A 21,967-nucleotide genomic window follows, 5' to 3' on the forward strand; every position below is an offset into this window, starting at 1 on the left:
CTTCTCGAGTAGGATAAATCTACCTATTTAAGAAAAGCATGAACATTGTCTAGGACATCTTTGGGTTGATAGTTCACAACTTGTCCTATAGATTATTGTAATGAAGGCACCCATATGGGTTATCATATTGTACTCATGAATTCTATAATTTTACATTTGTGCTGAAAATAAGAAGTCCATATTTTGTTGTTTCTATGTATATGTTATGAGTTTATGGTATTAAGGTGATTACCCTACATCAAGTGGTATCAAAGCTAGAGTTCTTGAGTGTGTGGATAGATCACCAACTGTGAAGGTAGTTCACACCAAGACTATAGTTTGGCCTAAGTGTGTAGACAAATTGTTGATTGTAAGGTAGTTTTTACTAGGGTTTTAGTAGAAGCATGGAAATACTTCCACAAAGAGAGCATAGCAAAAGAGTTTTAGGTGTTACACCTAAGGTTTTCTAAGCCATCCAAAGAAAAATCAGAGCATTGGAAGAACAAATGCATAGAGGAATGAATCTTCCCATAAGAGATGAAAGCAAGGATGAGGATGAAGTAGAAAAAAATGCCAAAGTAGGCAATTCTAAATCCAAAGGAAGAGAGGCTTTTTAGGGCCATCCCCAAAATTTGAAAAAGACCTAAGTTTGAGATTCTCATATTTTTGGGAAATATTAACCTAGAGGGGCTGATTGATTGGATCAATGAGCTGGATAAGTACTTTGAGTATGAAGATATTGATAATATTGATAGGGTCAAGTTTACAAAGGAAAAACTAAAGGGACATGCAAAGGTCTGGTGGCAAGAGGTTTAGTTAGAGTGAAATAGAAAGGGAAAGGACAAAATCACCATATGAGATCTGATGAAACATATACTAAAGTGACAATTCATTCCTATGGATTATGAGCTTGATCTATTAATGAAGATGCTATGGTTAAAGCAAGTAGGAAAATCTATTCAAGAGTATACTAAGAGTTCTATCAAGTTCTCATTAGAACTGGCCATGCAAAAATTGATAAGGAGAAAGTCACCTGTTATCTTAATGAGTTATGGCCCAATATTTAGGATGAAACAAGTCTATTTTGAATGAGTAGTATTGAGGAGACATATCAATTTTTCCCAAGAGTTCAAGAGAAATTGAGCAAGAAGTCTGACAATAAGAGTAGTGGAAGATGTCACAGTGGAAGATCTAGTGGATGATCTTATGGTGCTCATAGTGATGATCAAAAGAATAAGGATGAGGCTAGAAGTAGTAGTTAGAACTAGAGGGGAAAAAATTTCAATCATTCCTATGATTAGAACAATAGAGATTAGAGAGAAAGAGGCAAAGGATAAGGATATGGAAGAGGAGGCTTCTATGGAAAATGTTTCCGCTATGAAGAAGAAGGACATGGAGCATTTGAATGTACCCAACACCAAGGAAGGACAAATTGAAGAAGAGAAGGTCAAGTGAGAGTTGCACATGTTGATGAAGATGCCAAATCCTCACATTCTATAGATGCTGAAAGAGAAGTCCCAGTTAACTCAACAATCCTGTTGAGTGGTGGGAATGAACCTGATCAAAGAAGGAGCTTGTTTTGCACAAGGTGTAGATGTGATGATAAGTGTTGCGATGTGATCATTGATTGTGGAAGTACTAAAAATATAGTGTTAGAAATAATGGTCACCAAGTTGAAGCTAAAGATTTAGAAACACCCATGTCCATACCGTATCGATTAGGTGCAAGATGACCACAAGGTCATGGTCAATGAGCAATTCTTAGTAAAGTTTAAGATTGGAAGCTACTAGGATGAGGTACTATGTGATATCATACCTATGGACATATGTCATATTTTTTTGGGTAGGCCATGGAAATTTGATAGGCATATTGTACATGATGGGCGAGCAAATACATACAGTTTAACTAAGGATGGGGTGAAACATAAGTTGAAGTCATTGAAGGATAATGAAGAAAAGGTATGTAGTGCTGCCAAAATATGTTTTTTTGATGGAAAAGAGTTTCTTAAAGGTATGAAACATGAGCATATGTGTTTTTCTATTATTCCTAAAGATATTAAAGAATAAGTAGAAGAGGTACTTGTAGAAGTTGCGAATATGTTGGAAGATTTTTCTAATATTGTATAAGATAATGTACCTAATGGATTTCCCCCAATGAGGAAGATTAGTCACTAGATGGATTTGGTTCCAAGAGCTAGTTTTCCAAACAAGGCAGTTGATAGAATGACACTAGGAGAAAGTGAAGAGTTGAACAGACAAGTTCATGAGTTGTTGGAGAAAGGATTAATTTGAGAGAGTCTAAGTCCATGTGCTATATTAGTAGTACTAACCCCAAGGAAGAATGGAGAATAGAGGATGTGCACAGATTCTCGTGTTATAAAAAAGATCACAATAACATATAGATTACCATTGCCAATGATGGATGATATTATGGATTGTTTGAGTGGAGCTACGTATTTCACAAACATGGATTTGAAGAGTGGGTACCACCAGATTCATATCAAAGAAGGTGATAAGTGGAAGATTACTTTGAAGATAAGGAAAGGACTATATGACTATTTAGTCATGCCTTTTGGACTAACCAATGCACCAAGCACTTTCATGAGACTCATAAATGAGGTACTAAAGTAGTTTCTAGGTAGGTTTTTTCATTGTTTACCTAGCTGATATATTGATCTTGAGTAAGACATTAGAGGAGCATTTGCTTCATATTTGCAAGGTTTTTGATAAGTTGGGGGAAGAAAAGTTACTAGTAAACTTGAAGAAGTGGAGTTTTGCAAAGAAGGAGTTGGTGTACCTAGGATTTGTAGCCTCAGGGGAAGGTCTAAAAATTGACCTAGAGAAAATGAAGGCCATCCTTGAAGGGCCTACTCACAAAAGTAAGACAGAGGTAAGATTTTTTTATGGATTGGCTACATTTTACAAAAAGTTCATCAAAATTTTTAGTAGTATTTTTGGACCCTTGACTGAAATAATGAGATTAGGGTATAATTTAGTGGCAAATATTAGTAAATTGGCTAATTTTAGAATTATTTGGCTAATAATTTAAGATTTGACATAACCTAAATTGCCATAGATTTATAAAATTTGGTTATAGAATATTTAAAATCACTCAATAATTTACTTTATTCAAAAATTTAAACTCAAATATTCACCACAATATTTGTTACATGAATAGATTTGAGTTACCTTAATATAATATATTATTGGAGAAATTAAATTGAACTGACCAATAATTATCATAATTATTAGTTACTTTAGGGATATATCACTAATATTTATTTTCCACTATTGATTTAAAGTATAAGTAATGATTCTCATAATATTCCATGAAGTAAAAAAATGTTCAATTTTGACTTGTAATATTCTATGGTGATTAATGAACTTCTTATTATTATTGAGATTCATCAATATTTTATACAAAAAAAATTATGATTAAAAAATAATCGCCAATATTAATCATATTTAGAATAAAAAATTGAAAGATTCGCTATTAGAAATAATTTTGCTTTTTTAAGATAATGAGAGATTTGCCAATATTTTATTTCTTTATTTGGAGGCGGCTTTCTTAAAGTTTACCCTGAATGAGATGACATAGGAAAGAGGTTAAGTGGATTTTAGGAGTAGATAAGTTTTTCAATTGGTTGAAACAAAAAGTTATTGAGTAACCTATTTTAAGATTTCTTGATTTTAACAAGATTTTTCGAGTAGATTGTGATGCTAGTTGTATTGCAATAGGAGCTGTTTTGAGCCAAGAAGTTGAATGATGCAAAAAGAAAATATTTTTTTTATGATTAGGAATTTTATGCTATAGTTTAGGCATTGAAAAAGTGGAGACATTATCTTCTTCATAAGGAGTTTGTTTTATATATTGATCATCAAGCTTTACAATGTTTGAATAGTCAAGGAAAATTGAACCAAAGACATTTGAAGTGGGTTGAGTTTTTGTAGAGTTATACATTTGTTTTGAAACACAAGAGTGGGAAGTCTAACAAAGTTGAATATTCTTTTAGTAGAAGACAACTTTTGCTAACAGAAATGCAAATAGAGGTGGTTAGGTTCAAGGAACTCAGTACATTGTATCTAGATAATCCTGATTTTGGTGAAGCATGGAAGGCTTGTACAGAACTTGTTACACTTGATAGGAAGAAGTGGTTGAATTTCATGATCTAGGATAATATGTTATTCAAAGGAAGAAAATTGTGAATTCCTAGAAGTTCAACGATAGAGAATTTCATCAAGGCTAAGCATAGTGGACGATTGGCTAGACATTTTAGCAGAGATAAAACCATAGCTTTGGTTGCTGAAAATTACTACTGGCCACAATTGCAACAAGATGTGATGAAGTTTCTAAAATTTTGTAGAGCATTTCAAATGGTGAAAGGAGTGAAGCAAAACACAGGATTGTATTAGCCATTTCCTGTACTAGAGAAGCCGTGGGAGGATATCAACATGGATTTTATTCTTGGATTATCAAGGACATAGTGTGGGAATGATTCTATTTTTGTTGTGGTTGAGAAGTTTTCAAAGATGTTGCATTTTATTTCTTGCAAGAAGACTAGTGATGATGTTCATGTAGTAGAGTTGTTTTTCAAAAAAGTGGTGAGATTAAATGGTTTGCCAAAGAGTATAGTTTGAGATCGAGATACCAAATTTCTTTGGTATGTCTAGCATACATTGTGGAAGAAGTTGAAGATAGATATGAAGTTCACTTCATCACATCATCCACAAACTAATGGAGAGATAGAAGCTATGAATTGCAGTTTGGGAAATTAGCTAAGATGCTTGGTTGGAGATAAACCAAAAGGATGGGATATGATTTTACCATAGCTAGAATTTTTATATGATAATGCTATCAATTGGAGTAGTTGTAAATCACCATCCTAGGTTGTATATGGGTGTAGTCCCATAAATGCTTCTGAATTGAGGCAGTTGGATAAAGGAGAGATAAGTAGTGCTGAAGCAGGAGATTTTTTTGAACATTTGAAGAACATGCATGAGGAGATGAGGAAGCACATCATAAAGATGAATACATAGTATAAGGCTAAGGTATATGTGAAAAGGAGATATAAGGAATTTAAGACTAGAGATGAAGTCATTGGTCATTTGAGAAAGGAGCACTTTCTAGTGGGTACATATAATAAGTTGAAGATGAAGAAGTTTGGACTGTCCAAGATAGCGAAGAGGCATGATTGTGGCAATGCGTATGAAGTGGAGTTGCCTATTGAATTGAATATTTCACCAGTATTTAATATTTTAGATTTGATAGAGTAATATGGAGGAGGTGATGGAGACAAAGTTCCTGATGCAGGAGCATCCAGAGGTATAAGGGCAATCCTGTGTCACCAAAAAAAATGTACTTAGACTTAGTTTCTATTTTATGTCTTTGCATTTTTGGATACCCATTTGGCTCAAATAAAGGTTCCAACTCTCATAGTTCAACTATCAGTGCATTTAAAAATCCCGAAAAAATAGGAGCATGCAATTTGACCATCATTTTGGTGACCTAGAAGGTGTGACTTGGCCAGATGAATGTAATCAAGATTTAGAGCATTCCAGAAAAAGAATCAGGTCAAAAGGCCCCACGGTTTGAAAGTTATTGCAGTTTTTTGGGTTTTGGAGACCCCCTAAGAATGCTTCAAAGTCAGGTTTGGGGCATTAAATGACCTCAAAAAGGGTCAAAAAATGGGGGACGAGTGAAGCTTGTCCATAGGGCTATAGAGCGCTTCGAGAGCTTTCCGAAAATGTAAACGGTTCGTCAATCAGAGTTACGGTTCAAAAGTTATGCCTCTCGAAAGTTCGGCTACCGTTTCTGGATTCTTCTAGAATTGCACCGACTTCTAACGCAGCTTCCGGAACCTTCTATTTTGTCAGTGGATGCCTACTAGCACTTTCTAGAATGTACTCCTAGTCCTTAACCCTCTGGGGTCTATTTAAGGAGATTTCTGGCATTATAAAAGGCAGTTCGGATTGGAGCTTGGAGGAGGTGCTAAAAGGAGAAATATTCTCCAGATTTATGCTATTGTAAGCCCGCAGGGCATGTATTGAGTTTATTTTCGCTGCACTGTTTGTACCAGCCTATTTTCTCAGTTAATATAATTCTCCCTTTCTATTGTGTCTATTCTGGTTGTTGGGTTGTGTCCCCATCAAGTGGTATCAGAGTGGGTTTTCCTGAGCGTGTAGACAGAGCGCCGACTGTGAGGCAGTTTGCACTAGGACTGTGTGGTTGTGGGTTCGAGTTAGAAGATGCCTCCACGAAGAGAGCGTGGTGGAAGGGCCAGAGCTGTTGATCCTAAGGAAGTTAGAGCCCTCCAGAGACAGGTACAAGCATTGCAAGAGGAGCTTCGTAGAGGAGCAAATATTGCCGCAGATGACAATAGTGAGGATGACAATGAAGAGGAAGTAATGGAAGTTGACAGGGAAGTTCTGAATCCTGTAGAGGAAAGGATTTTTAGGGCCATTTCTAGGTTTGGGAAAAGACCTACAATTGAAGTGGGTATATTTTCAGGAAATTTGAAACCAGATGAGTTGATCGATTGGATCAATGAACTGGACGAATACTTTGAATATGAGGATATAAGGGACCCAGATAGGGTTAAGTTTGCAAAGGCCAAACTAAAAGGCCATGCCAAAATCTGGTGGCAAGAGATTCAACTGGAAAGACTTAGAAGAGGAAAGGAGAAGATCACAAGATGGGATCGCATGGTGGACAAATTGAAGAAGCAGTTCATTCCTGTGGACTACGAGCTTGATCTGTTTAAGAAGATGCATGGATTAAAGCAAGCAGGAAGATCAGTCCAAGAATATACAGAGGAGTTTTACCGACTCCTGATTAGAGCAGGGCATGCAGAAGCAAATAAGGAGAAGGTTGCTCGTTATATCAGTGGGTTACGACCTAGCATCCAAGAAGAACTAAGTCTGGTAAGAATGACCAACGTTGAAGAGGCATACCAGTTTGCCCTACGAGTTGAAGAGAAGCTGAGTAAAAGGTTTGAAGGAAGACAAAGAGGGCGCGGTCAAGGAGGAAGGGGAAGCGGTAGATCATCTGGAGGCCGCAATGAAACTCAAAAGAAAAATGAAGATCAGGGTACTAGCAGGAACCAGAGGAATGAGGGTTTCAACCGCTCCCGTGATCAAGACTTTGGAAATCAAAGAGGAAGAGGTAGAGGACGTGGGCAAGGAAGAGGAGGCTTTCGTGGTACCTGTTTCCATTGCAATGAAGAAGGTCATCGAGCCTTTGAATGCCCTCAACGACAAGGAAGGACAGATAGGAGAGCTGAGGGCCAAGCTAGGGTTGCTCATGTGGATGAGGATGCACAATCATCACATTCAGAGGATGCAGAAAGAGGAGAGACTTTGGTAAATGAAAGAGTCCTACTAAGTGGTGAAAATGAACCAGGACAACAGAGGAGCTTATTCCGTACCAGATGCAAGTGTGAGGATAAATGTTGTGACGTGATCATTGATGGTGGTAGCACTGATAACTTGGTATCCGAAGAGATGGTCTCTAAGCTGAAGCTCAAGAGGGAGAAACATCCCCAGCCCTATCGGATTTCTTGGGTAAAAGATGATCATAAGGTCCTGGTAAGTGAACAATGTTTAGTAAAATTCAAAATTGGGAGTTACCATGATGAGGTTCTCTGTGATGTTATTTCGATGGATGTTTGCCATCTATTGTTGGGTAGACCATGGCAGTTTGATAGACATGCAATACATGATGGACATGCAAACACATACTCTCTGACAAAGGATGGAGTTCGCCACAAATTGAAGCCCATGAAAAAGGAAGGTGAAAAGGTATGTAGCAGTGCTAGGATTTGTCTTGTTGATGGAAGGAAGTTTTTAGATGGCATGAAACATCAGCGTATGTGCTATGCTTTGATTCCTAGGAAAGATAAAGAAGGTAGTAGTGAAATACCATTGGAAGTTTCAGATTTACTAGGAGAATTTGGAGATATTATCTCTGATAATGTTCCAGATGGATTGCCACCAGTAAGGCAAATCAGTTATCAGATAGATCTGATTCCAGGAGCTAGTTTGCCTAACAAGGCTGCTCACAGGATGACTCCTACTGAAACAGAGGAGCTAAATAGACAGGTTCAGGAGCTGTTGAGGAAGGGCTTGATTCGAGAGAGCCTGAGTCCATGTGCAGTACCTGTAGTACTCGCACCAAAAAAGGATGGAGAGTGGAGGATGTGTACAGATTCCCGAGCTATAAATAGGATAACCATCAAGTACCGATTTCCTTTGCCAAGGATGGATGATCTTATGGACTGCTTGAGTGGAGCTGAGTACTTCACAAAGATAGATCTGAAGAGTGGCTATCATCAGATACGGATTCGAGAAGGAGATGAGTGGAAAATAGCCTTCAAGACCAAGGAGGGTCTTTATGAGTGGTTAGTCATGCCCTTTGGATTGACGAACGCCCCAAGCACTTTCATGCGGCTCATGAATGAGGTACTTAAGAAGTTCTTGGGAAAATTTGTTATTGTCTATTTGGATGATATTTTAATTTTCAGCAAGACTTTGGAAGAACATTTGCTGCATATTCGTAGTGTCTTTGAAAGGCTGAGGGAAGAGAAACTGTTAATTAATCTAAAGAAGTGTGTCTTTGCAAAAAGGGAATTAGCCTATTTGGGATTTGTTATATCACCTGAAGGACTCAAAATGGATCCAGAGAAGGTTAAAGCTATCTTGGAATGGCCTACTCCAAGGTCTGCTACTGAGGTAAGATCATTTCATGGTCTGGTTAGTTTTTACAGGAAGTTTATTAAGAATTTCAGTGGCATATGTGCACCCCTAACTGATACAATAAGAGGGGATAGAAAAGAGTTCAAATGGACTGCAGTAGCTGTGAGAAGTTTTGAATTGCTGAAGAAGAAGGTGACTGAACAGCCTGTGTTGGCACTTCCAGATTTCAGAAAAGTATTCCAGGTGGACTGTGATGCTAGTGGTAGCGCTATTGGGGCTGTATTAAGCCAAGAAGGTAAGCCTATTGCATATTTTAGTGAAAAATTGAATGATGCAAAGAAGAAGTATTCTGTTTATGATCAAGAGTTCTATGCAATAGTTCAGGCCTTAAAGAAATGGAGGCATTATTTATTGCCAAAGGAATTTGTTTTGTATACTGATCATCAGGCATTACAGTACCTAAATAGCCAAGGTAAATTGAATCAGAGGCATATGAAGTGGGTAGAATTCTTGCAGAGTTATACATTTGTGTTAAAACATAGAAGTGGAAAATCTAACAGGGTTGCAGATGCATTAAGTAGGAGACAGTTGTTGCTTACAACAATGCAGGTTGAAGTAGTTGGGTTTGATGAACTCAAGAATTTGTACCCTAAGGATCCTGATTTTGCTGAAGCATGGAAAGCTTGTAAAGAACCTGTTGCTGTAGATAGAACCAAGTGGTTAGACTATTTGATTCAGGATGGCATGTTGTTCAAAGGTAGTCAATTGTGCATTCCAAGGAGTTCCATGAGGGAAAATCTGATTAAGGAGAAACACAGTGGAGGGATGGTAGGACATTTTGGTCGGGATAAGACCATTTCCATTCTTAGAGAACATTATTTTTGGCCTCAAATTACACAGGATGTGAAGAAGTTTGTACAGAGTTGCCAGGTTTGTCAAGTTGCGAAGGGGTTTAGTCAAAATACTGGCCTATATCAGCCATTGCCTGTTCCATCAAGGCCATGGGAGGACATAAGTATGGATTTTGTTCTTGGATTGCCAAGGACACAAAGGGGTAATGACTTAGTATTCGTGGTGGTTGATAGGTTCTCCAAAATGGCACATTTCATTCCATGCCACAAAACTCATGATGCTGTCCATATTGCAGACTTGTTTTTCAAAGAGGTGGTAAGACTACATGGTCTTCCAAGAAGTATAGTTTCTGACCGAGATACTAAATTTGTGGGGTATTTCTGGAGGACATTGTGGAAGAAGTTGAGAACAGACTTGAAATTCAGTTCCGCGCATCACCCACAGACTGATGGCCAAACAGAAGTGGTAAATAGAAGTCTGGGCAATTTGTTGAGATGTTTAGTTGGAGATAAGCCCAAGGGATGGGATTTGATTCTACCACAGGCAGAGTTTTCTTATAATAACTCTATAAATAGGAGTACTGGAAAATCACCATTTCAAATTGTATATGGAAATAGCCCAAGGACTGCACCAGAATTGAGGAAGATAGAACAAGGGGAGAGAACAAGTGCTGAAGCTGAGGAATTTGCTGAACACATCAAGCGTCTACATGAGGAGGTTCAAGCACACATTATCAAGATGAATCAAGAGTATAAAGCTAGGGCTGATGCAAGGAGAAGACATAAGGAATTCCAAGTAGGGGATCTTGTCATGGTGCACTTACGAAAAGAAAGATTTCCAGTTGGTACTTACAACAAGCTGAAAATGAAAAAATTTGGCCCCTGCAAAATTTTGAAGAAACATAACTCAGGAAATGCATATGAGGTGGAGCTGCCAGATGGTATTCACATTTCTCCCATTTTCAACATTGCAGATTTGACAGAGTATCATGATGATGGTGCTGATGAGGAGCTGGTTTTAGAGCCATGTCCAATTCCTACTTCTAAGAAGGAGGAGATAGAAGACATTCTAGATCATCGTGTGGGTAGGAGTACCAGAAACAGGCAGTATGAAGAGTATTTGGTCAAATGGAAAGGATGACCGATCGAAGACTCAACTTGGATTTCAGCAGCTGAGGTTTCCCATTTGGGATTTCCTCTACCATCCATAAAGTGACAGGGTCACTTTTCAATCTACACTGGGTGTCTGATGCAGGAGCATCCAGAGGTATAAGGGCAATCCTGTGTCACCAAAAAAAAATGTACTTAGACTTAGTTTCTATTTTATGTCTTTGCATTTTTGGATACCCATTTGGCTCAAATAAAGGTTCCAACTCTCATAGTTCAACTATCAGTGCATTTAAAAATCCCGAAAAAATAGGAGCATGCAATTTGACCATCATTTTGGTGACCTAGAAGGTGTGACTTGGCCAGATGAATGTAATCGAGATTTAGAGCATTCCAGAAAAAGAATCAGGTCAAAAGGTCCCACGGTTTGAAAGTTATTGCAGTTTTTCGGGTTTTGGAGACCCCCTAAGAATGCTTCAAAGTCAGGTTTGGGGCATTAAATGACCTCGAAAAGGGTCAAAAAATGGGGGACGAGTGAAGCTTTTCCATAGGGCTATAGAGCGCTTCGAGAGCTTTCCGAAAATGTAAACGGTTCGTCAATCGGAGTTACGGTTCAAAAGTTATGCCTCTCGAAAGTTCGGCTACCATTTCTGGATTCTTCTAGAATTGCACCGACTTCTAACGCAGCTTCCGGAACCTTCTATTTTGTTGGTGGATGCCTACTAGCACTTTCTAGAATGTACTCCTAGTCCTTAACCCTTCGGGGTCTATTTAAGGAGATTTCTGGCATTATAAAAGGCAGTTCGGATTGGAGCTTGGAGGAGGTGCTAAAAGGAGAAATATTCTCTAGATTTATGCTATTGTAAGCCCGCAGTGCATGTATTGAGTTTATTTTCTCTGCACTATTTGTACCAGCCTATTTTTTCAGTTAATATAATTCCCCCTTTCTATTGTGTCTATTCTGGTTGTTGGGTTGTGTCCCCATCAGTTCCAAAAGTGCAGTGAAGCATTCCAATAGCTAGTTAAGCTATGAAGGAGATTGACGAGATACTAGACAATCATGTTAGAAAAATTAATAGAAATAGAACTTATGAGGAATATCTAGTCAAATGGAAAGGGACACTAGTTGAGGATTCATCATGGTTAGCAGAGGAGGAGGTTAACCATCTTGTTTTTCCTCTAAACACCTGAGATGTGATGGGGTCACTTCTCAAATAACCTTGGGAGTTTGATAGGTGGTTACTATTTATGAAAACTTACTATTTTTAGTAAGTTTGTCACATTCCCTTGAAATGGTATCATTTTCTATATGAAGGTTCATTTTAGAGTCATAAGCCTACTATAAAAATCTCATTGCTCAAGCATTAGTATCATATAATGTATGTTGTTATTTATAGACTAAATATGAATTAGTCCATCATGTAATGTATGATGTTACTTGTAGACTAACTATGAATTCAATCCAAAAAATAATAGCATATTATATGATGGAATATAAAAAATATTATTTATTTGTGGAAATATTATCACATAAATTTCATTTCTAAGAGAGTGACTACACAATAAACCATCATACAGTATGAAGTTATCTGTGGGAGAAAGCACAATAATTCTGAAAAAGATAATAGCATATTATATGATGGAAAATAATAGATCTATGCATTTTGGAGGTTTTTTTTAGACTGTGAGTTAATTCATTCCCAAAAATAACAACATATTATATGATGGAATACCATCATCCTACTAGTCTTAGAAAACATGATCACTCACATCGAGCAATATACCATTAATGACCTCATGCATATGCATAACTACAACATTGTTATGAGTGTAGAACTATTATTCCTCAATTACAATTTTATTATGTTATTCCATATAGTTTAAAAAAAAAATCATCCAGGGCCATAGGTACAAGATTATAGGTTTACACAATGTTATTGAACTATTGCTTTTTGAATGCTTCAAAGCCACATAACTTCTCCTAAGATTAAGAAACAATGAATTTAAGGATGTAAGTCATTAACCCAAATGATCTATTTCAATAGCTTATTTGTTTTTTTTAATTCTCAATTTTACTAATTATTTTACAAGGATTCTACAATAAATAGTCATTTATTAATGAAAAGAAACATTTCAATACTACAATGAAGTGAAAATGGATAACACATACATTTCATATATCTTTTACTTTTAGTTAGGTGAACATTTAGAATATAGCGCACAAAACTCTACAAGAAGCAACACTAGAGGAACTTAAGGCCAAAAGAAAGACACTAATCAACGACTCTAACAAGGTGTCACACAAGTGCATATACCACTTTAGGGAACATTAATTGCAATCACCCGAAAAGGATTGGCATAACACATCAAGTAACATGCTATACTAAGGGATGACATAACCAAATGTTTAAGGAATCTACATTAATGAACCACATAAAGGATGATAACTAATCAAATACAAGAATAATACAACGTTAGATAGTCACAGATGTTCAATAAGGTTCTCGCAAATGGGTATCATCCATCCCTAAAAGGTACACAAAAATGATTGACTTTATTCTCCTCCCATGTAGGTACCCAAGAAATAAGATATTACAAGCTTACAAAGAAGACACTCACACTCACATAATCACAACATAAATCATATGGGAAACATATATATATAGACATCCCAATGTTTGAACATGGGATTGGATGCTAGATGTGATTCCTCAGTTGGAGATCCTGGGAAAAAAGGATAACCATAGATACTATAGTATGTATAGATGCTATAATTAAAAGAGTGTGCAACATTTTTAATACAATGAAAAGTTATTGAAGATTTGTTAAAAAATGTGTTTAGACACAATTTCTAGATAATAGTTAATTTTGTTTAGATTGTATCTCCTAACATATATAGAATCTAGTTATGTGGACTTGGACAGAGGTAGAAGACTTGATGAAGATGTGGTGGTCAAAGATGCACATACAAATGAGCATTGTGTAAAGATTTATGAAGATTTTTGATAGAGGAGCATCCTAGATGTAAGGGTAATCTTGCATCACCCAAAAATATTTCTATTTTTAGTTTTCTAATTTTTATTTTATTTTAATAAAGGTGATTCCTGTTCAAAATTATTAGTTGTGTGAGCTTGCTAGTTTAAGCAAGTTGAATTTTTTGCTTAGATTTTTCTAATGTCATATATGGAGGTTAAACTTTGACATATCATTTTACTGGATGTGTTTTACTGTCATATCATATGTATTAGTCTCAATATTGTAGATCTTTGTATAGTTTTTGGCTATATAAACTTTAGGTCTAGCACTGAAGGCCTAAATGGCTCCAAAATGAGGCACAAGTAGGAAAAATGGATGTTTTTACAATCAATTGATGTAAATCACTAGCAAAAGATTTCATAATGGGGTTATAATAGCTCATTGTATTAATAATTTACTAGTTATGGTCTCCAGAAGTGGAGCCATCCAAAAATATAGTTTGTAAATTATCTTGAGTTGTTATTGTTAATAGAGTGTAATCAAATAATATAATATGAGGTTAGTCAGACTCAAGGATTAGGGTTTAGTACCTAGAACCTTCTCAGTTGGTTAAAAGTTCCTATAAAAGGAAGGCTTGTAGGTTGTCTAGTCAAATTCTACGTGATAGTGGAAACTCTATCCTGTAGACTATTGTAAGGAAGGCACCCCTATGTTTTTACATATTGTAATTATGTAATTTTGAATTTGAAGCAAAAATAAGAAGCTCATATTTTTAATCTCAATTTCTGTTGTTCTTAGATTGCACTTTTTGTTACTTTAATTAGGGGAGGACCCTTCATCAACTATGAGCTAGCAGTTTTTTGCAATTATGAAAAATGTACTCTAACATGTAAATATAATATCTTAAGTTGGTCTTATATTTTTATTGTAAATTGAGAAATCCTCAAGGATGGCTTAATAAATTTTTTTAGGACTTGGTATAAAGGAAAGATTATTTCCTTGTGGTAAATGTAGATTAGTGAGATCTAGTGAGGTTTCTATAATGCTGATAAAGAATATCTTTTGATTGGAGAAGTGTTTGGTGCATCTAAGGCACAATGATTTTTACAAAGAAACTCTATTTGGAAAACAAGTTGTATAGTTGTCTTATTTTGAGAAGGATCTAGTACTAAGGCTAGTTGGATAATGTGGTACATGTAGGATCATGTTTTAACAATCTATACCCATAAGTGGTAGTGTAAAATCAGAAAATCCAGTTTAAGTCAACTTGACATATAATTATAAACTAGTAATGAAGTATATATTAAAAAGTTTTAACAATAGAATGTGTAGGAAATTGAAGGCAGTTTTCTAAATACTAGATCTTATCTAAAAATAATTTAATTTGGTTGGTAAAATTTTTTTATTTTAATGTAGTAGTACAAAAAATATAGGATCAAAATAAGAAGTCAGTTTATGTCTAACCACCTTAACCACAATCAAATAATAATATTGTTTTAAAATATTCTAGATATAAGAGCTAGACTCATTTCCAAATGTGGTGCATAATTTTGGGTATTTCTATTCCAAAAATATTTAATTATGAATTTTTTGTGACAACATTTTGAAAAAAAACATTCTTCAGTCTGACAACATTAACTAATTCAAAAATTTATCAAATATAATTTTTTATTTTTTATTGTAGTAGACTATCCATAGACTATGATGCATGTTTCAAATTTGAAAACTATTTTAAATTTTGAAAGTTTAGTTATTTTTCAATCTATATGTCAATCAACACTTTATAGCTATCTCCATCAGAAAATAAGTAAAAATCAATTACTAAACATAGAATATGATAGACATTATGTCAATGGAAACATGATAACAGTATTAAAAAAACCCTTTTCATTTGATCAAATATGGGTGAAAAAAAGTGATTAAAAACTTAGAGAAACTTGGTAAAAATATGTATTTGGGACATTTTTAGCATTGGTCAAGTAGGGTTCATATCCAAACCACTACCAAGCCTAAATCAAATATTTGATATATCTGATGCCGAACACATATGTTACCCATTTTTCTCATTATAAATAATTAATTATAAAATAGTATTTTTAAAAAAATAATATATTATTTTTTAATTTATAATATTAGTTATGACCTCTTTTGAGGACCCTTAATATGTATTTTTTATAGTGTCTTAAGACCTTTAACCACACAAATAATGCTTCAAAAAGATTGAAAAGGGTCATAGGGTACCCTATGATCCCTTTTGACCCATTTGAACACATTATCTATGTCCTTAGGAGTCCTAGGATCAAAAGGGTCAAAATGCGTCATAGATTACCCTATGACCCCTTTTGAACCATTTAAATACATTATTACATTGTTGTGGGTCTCACAATTCTAAAGAATACATAATATGATCAAATGGGTCAAAAGGGATCATTGGTTTTCCTATGACCCATTTGAACACACTATCTATATCATTAAGGGTCAAGAAAGTCAAAAAGGGTCATAGGGTACCCTATAACCCCTTATGACCTATTCGTGCATTATTTTTATTTATGTCCAGGAGTCCTACAACCTCTAAGTACACATAATGTGATCCAATGGGATAAAAGTAGTCATTTGGTACACTATGACTCCTTTTTACACATTGGATGATATTATCGATGTACTTAAAGGTCCAAATGAGTTACGAGCTACCCTATGACTCCTTTTGACCCATTCAAACATATTATATATTAATATATATATAGCAGTCCTAGGACCCGTAGGGACATATGTTGTCATCAAATGAGTCAAAAGGGGTCATATATTATCCTATGAACCCTTTCAACCCGTTCAAATATATGATATATATCACCAAGGGTCCTAGGGACATACATCATTGTTGAATGGGTTGGAATGAGTCGTAGGTTATTCTTTAACCATTTTCAATGCATTCCACGATATGAGATACGTCTATAGGGGTCTTAGGACCCCTAAGGACATGTTCTCATTGAATTGGTTGAAACGGGTCACAGATTTCTCTATGACCTATTTCAGCCTATTAGAACATATAAGATATGTCCTTAGGGATCCAAGTAAACCTAGGCACATATATTATCATTGAATGGGCCAATAGGGTCAATAGGTGTATGCGTGATTTTGTGGATTCCTTTCCACGACACTCGGGTCATCTATGATATAGTGTCCTAAGCAGGGATAGAAGCATTATTAGTTGTGTTCAGGAGAGAGCTATTGAGGGGTAGGGCCATCAGCTGGGATGAGCTCATGCATACTTATGGACTGGCACATAGGCTAGCAGTTGTGCTTGCTATATTTTTGAGCTATTTCCTATGTCTTGATAGAGGACAGCATGGTTTGGAGTATGGGTAGGGAGTCATTCTCCGTAGGATGGTTGAGGCAACCGAGATCTTTGGGTGGGGTTAGTGCATCTTGGCCCATCTTTTCCATGAGATGCATGAGGTTTTCTTCCATGAGAAGAAGACCATGGCAGCGGGAGTATATGTGTTACAGATCTGGGCCTAGGAGCATCTCCCTATATGTAGGTCAATATTTGAGGATGCCAGAGAGCCCATGGAGCTGTACATATGCAGATATCGAGGGCATATTACCTAGGCCCACCTAGGTAAGATTGAGCATTGGTGGACACATCTTGATGATCTAGTGTCCATTGTATGGCAACCTTGAAGATTGATAGAGGACTGGGATGATGCCCCCAGAGAGCTACCATGGATGTTTAGTTCTCGACCTCTAGTGGGTAGGATGACATTAGTGATCAAGAGATTTGTTATCTCATGAGTGTGCTGGTAGTATGGTCATTCCCAGGACATTTCACATGACTACTGTGCCTATGCTAGGGTGCAGAAGGATATTGAGTAGGGATGGCCTCCACAGATGGATCCAAGGTGATCCATGATAGATATTTGTAGTCTAGCTGTTGTTCAGTGACACTACTTGCCAGAGGTAGTAGATGCAGGGATGATGCTTGCATATTACACATTTTTGATCAACCATCCATTTCAATGCTTCACAGATCCATTAGGGATGGTAGGGTAGGTATAGGGATAGGTGCCCTAATAGCAGTAGGCACAGCCATAGTTGCTAGGTCAGCCATAGATTCTGCCATAGGTCCAGCACCTAGTACAACAGATGCCTATTCCCCCACATCAAATGGGATTAGACCCAAGTACTAGGGGCAGTGGGGTAGGACACAGTAGATGACGGAGGCAAAGGATAGAGGAGTACAAGCCCTGCAGCAAGAGGGTCCATAGTAGCAAGTGCCTCTACAGCCATAGGTACCACCACAACCATAGGCACCTCCATAGTAATAGGCATCAGAGATGGTAGATGAGGACATGCTAGATCAGCCAGTAGGTGGGGTGCAGGACATGGTGTAGTGTTATCATGAGCAAGTTCATTAGGCCTCCCGATAGTTGGGAGAATTATAGATTGTAGTGGTAGTCAAGGATGCACAGCTAGTAGAGCGATATCGAGACACTAATCTTTGGAGAGAACGTGCCAAGACTACTGAGCAAAGATTAGAGCTAGCATAGGATGAGATCCTCTTTGAGTCAGCTTGATCTACCTATTACTATGTTACATACACCAGGGCTGTGCTAGATGAGACACTCTAGGTGCAATGCTATTCTTAGTATGCATGAGAGTTTGGGGACACACAACCTCCTATTAGGCCAAATATGCCACTGCCACCTCTGCAACCTACTACCCTGCTCCTCTTGGAGGTAAGGGTTCAAGACAGAGTTAGACACTCTGTGCCTAATTTTTGATTTTGATCTCTAGCTATGTATCAATTGGTATGCTAGCACCACATGTATCATTTTTGATTGATTGTGCTCGAGTAGTGCCATTTTTGTACTGACCCATTCTTTTGATATATATATATATATATATATATATATATATATATATATATATATATATGAGAGTTTGAGCTGATTATTCCTATGTACATGTCATTGTCTATTTTTTTTTACTTTCATGTACACAAAATGTATGTTGTAGTTAGATAGAACACATATGTATGAACTGACATCTCACGTAGTGTTGTGTGTTTTTGCTTGATAGTCACAAGTATTCCATTGAGGAGCATGAATCAACGAACCAAACACTTGTACAGCCATGGAGGAATCTAATGTATGTGGAGTATGAACAGAATCACCATCAAATTGCATGCTAATGCAAATGAAGTATGTAATGCAAGACTATGTTAAATGCAACCCTATGTTTGGTTGCCAAGCCTCAATATTTAATCATCATTGGATATAAAATAAAGCTCGTATGGTATACAATTCCCACTGACATTGCAATCATGAAAATATGAATATAACATACATTATTGATTTTTTGGGATTAAACGTAAGCATTCGAGGCAAAAGAAGCTAGAATGACTAGAACATTTGTCCCTTTTAATGTAGCAAGTTAACATAAGCATCAAAGCATAAAAGTTAGGATGACCAGAATGTTGCTTGCATGATAGGCACACCAAACACATGGGAGATCCCTCTTATGCTAAGCATTTAGTATTCATTTTTTCTGCAATGAACCTTGTGTTCATATACTGAGACAGAAGTGTGCTAGATATACTCACAGTGACCCGTACGTTCACTTAATAGGACAAGTATCAGTATGTACTATAGCATGAAGAGTTCACTCCAAAAAACAAGGAGAAGAACCAATGTCATTGATGTATCTATATAAAAGGAGTCGAGGTACACATGGCTATCCAATACGAGATGGAGGCTCTTATAGTGGACACCCCTCTTATAGTAATATATTAACTTATTGGAACTAAACCACAAATAGAAAGAAAAGAAAAGATCATGCCCCCAGTCATTACTTCTCTATTCAAAGATGACATCATTGAGTTGCTTGAGGAGATATGATAAAGAAAAAACAAAGCAAACAAAGAAAAAGCTCAGCATATCCAAACAAGTATATCATTTTTGAGTTCAAAGTTTTGGGATTGATGTCAAGTGTCAATGCCCAAAAAAAGTTTGAAAGAGATCTCTTCAGGAGGGTGACGATAGTAGGTAGATGCAGCCAGAACAACTAGTGATTGAGGTCAAAAAGGAATCTTCATGATGAAGAACCTAAGAAAGAATGAGTGATAGTAGATAGACACAGCTAGGAGGACTGGTAACTAACGCAAGAGATTTTCCATAAGGAACCTAGAGACATGACCTGAGCAACAGTAGGCAGACACAATTGAAACAACTGGTGACCATTGCAAAAGAGATTCTTTGAGGAGAATCTTGAAAAGAGAGTGTCACTGGTGACAATAGGCAGATGCAGTGAGGACCACTGGTGACTATCACGAAGGAGATTCAATGAGGAAAATCTTGAAAAGAGAGTGACACTGGTGATAGGAGATAGATGCAGCGAGGACCACTGGTGACTATCGTGAAGGAGATTCTATGAGGAGAATCTTAAAACTAGTGACACTAAAGTGGGAATGCCCTTGAGTTGTTACAAGACTCAATCCATGGATACATGAGCAGGAAAAGAAGGAAAGAAAAAGCATGAAAGTGACTATATAGAGTAGCTAGAAGGTGCACTACAAGATGTAGCATTGGAAACAAGAGGTGCTTGTTTACCAAGTTTTTACCTTCTTGGCAAGATTTCCTTTTTTTGGTACCATGATGCCTAATTCTAGGTTTTCACCAATGGCATTTTTCTATTTTTTCTATTTTTTTGGTATTTTTCTTTTTTTGATTTTTTTGTATTTTTGAGATTTTCAAATTTTTTGGTGTTACCAAGGCAACTATTGCTAGGTTTTCACTAGGGTAACAATTTTTTCAGGACTTTTTCCAATTTTTTAGATTTTTTTTAGGACATAAAGATATGTACAGAGAGCTTGCTGAGATTAAATCAACTATAAAACCACTTCAGGTGGAGAATGTTGATAAGCTCTTTAAGCACTTCTCCTTTGGTTGTGGAAAGTTGATAGGCACTAGATCCATATACTGCGGTAATGATGTATGGACCTAGCTAGTTTGGTTCAAACTTTCCCTTTTGTATTTGTTGTTGTTGATTCTTAGGGTTCTCTCTCAGAATGAGGTCACCTAGCTGGAAGTCATGTGGCCTGATTGTTCGATTGTAGCTTCATGCCATTATTTGTTGATAGGCTCATAAATGATCACATGCCACTTTTCGTTGTTCATCCAGTAACACAAGCTCTTGAAGCTGAGCTATCCAGTAGTCATCATCAATGATAAGGCCTTTCATAGAGATTCTCAAGGTAGGAATCTCGGCCTCTATTGGAAGCATAACATCCACCCCATACACCAACGCAAAGGGAGTTGTGCCCATTGGAGTTTTAATGCTTGTCCTATATGCCCAAAGAGCTAGATTGATCTAGAGATGCTAGTCTCTCCTTGACTTACTGCTTGTACGATGAAGAATTTTGAGGATTGCCTTATTGGATGCCTCAGCTTGGCCATTACCCTAGGGGTAATAAATGGAAGACTAATGTCGTGTGATCTTAAATTTCTTGCACAGTTCCTTAAGGTCTTTATTCTTGAACTGTCCTCCATTGTCTATAATGATTGAGAATGGTACACCATATCTACAAATGAAGTAGTTTTTAATGAAAAGTGCTATAGTTTTTCCATCAACAACTATGAGAGGGACTGCCTCTACCCATTTCGTGAAATAATCTATCATTGCGATAATGAACTTATGCCCATTCGAAGAGGTTGGGTGAATCTGCCCCACCAACTCGAAGGCCCATTGTTGAAATGGCCATGTTGTAGTAGATGGAATCAGCTCTCTAGCTAGAGCAAGAATGAGATTCCTGTGTAGCTAACACTGCTTGCAGGACCTAGCATACTTAACAGTTTCTTTCTCCATTTTAGGCTAGTAATAACCAGCACGAAGGAGTTTGCTACCTAGTGTTAGGCCATTGGAATGAGATCCACAAATGCCTTTGTGAATGTTAATTAGTACGTGTTTGGACTTGTCAGGTTCTAATAAACACCTAAGGAGTGTTTTGTTGAGACCTCTCCTATACAGATCGTTAGCAATAATGACATAATGTGAAGCGTTATGGATTAGGTAACATTTCTCATTCTGAGTGAAACCTTTCGGAATGGTTTGATAATGAAGGTAGGAATAGATGTGATGGTAGTGGGATGATTCTTGTCCTATAATAGAATAGATAATCCTAGAATCAAGTGTGTCATAGGCTAGATAGTAACGCTTCCACCAAAAACTCATGTTAGAGATCATTTTTTGGCATTTGTAGCAGGGAGGCCAAAGTGGCCATGGCATCAGCCACTTTATTATCTGCTCATGGAACTTGTTGGAAGGTGATGTGTGCAAAATACTTTGTCAAGTCATCAACCATGCATT

The sequence above is a fragment of the Cupressus sempervirens genome, chromosome 1 (genome assembly GCF_028749045.1).
Source record: "Cupressus sempervirens isolate cs-2001-9-10 chromosome 1, ASM2874904v1, whole genome shotgun sequence".
NCBI lineage: Eukaryota > Viridiplantae > Streptophyta > Pinopsida > Cupressales > Cupressaceae > Cupressus > Cupressus sempervirens.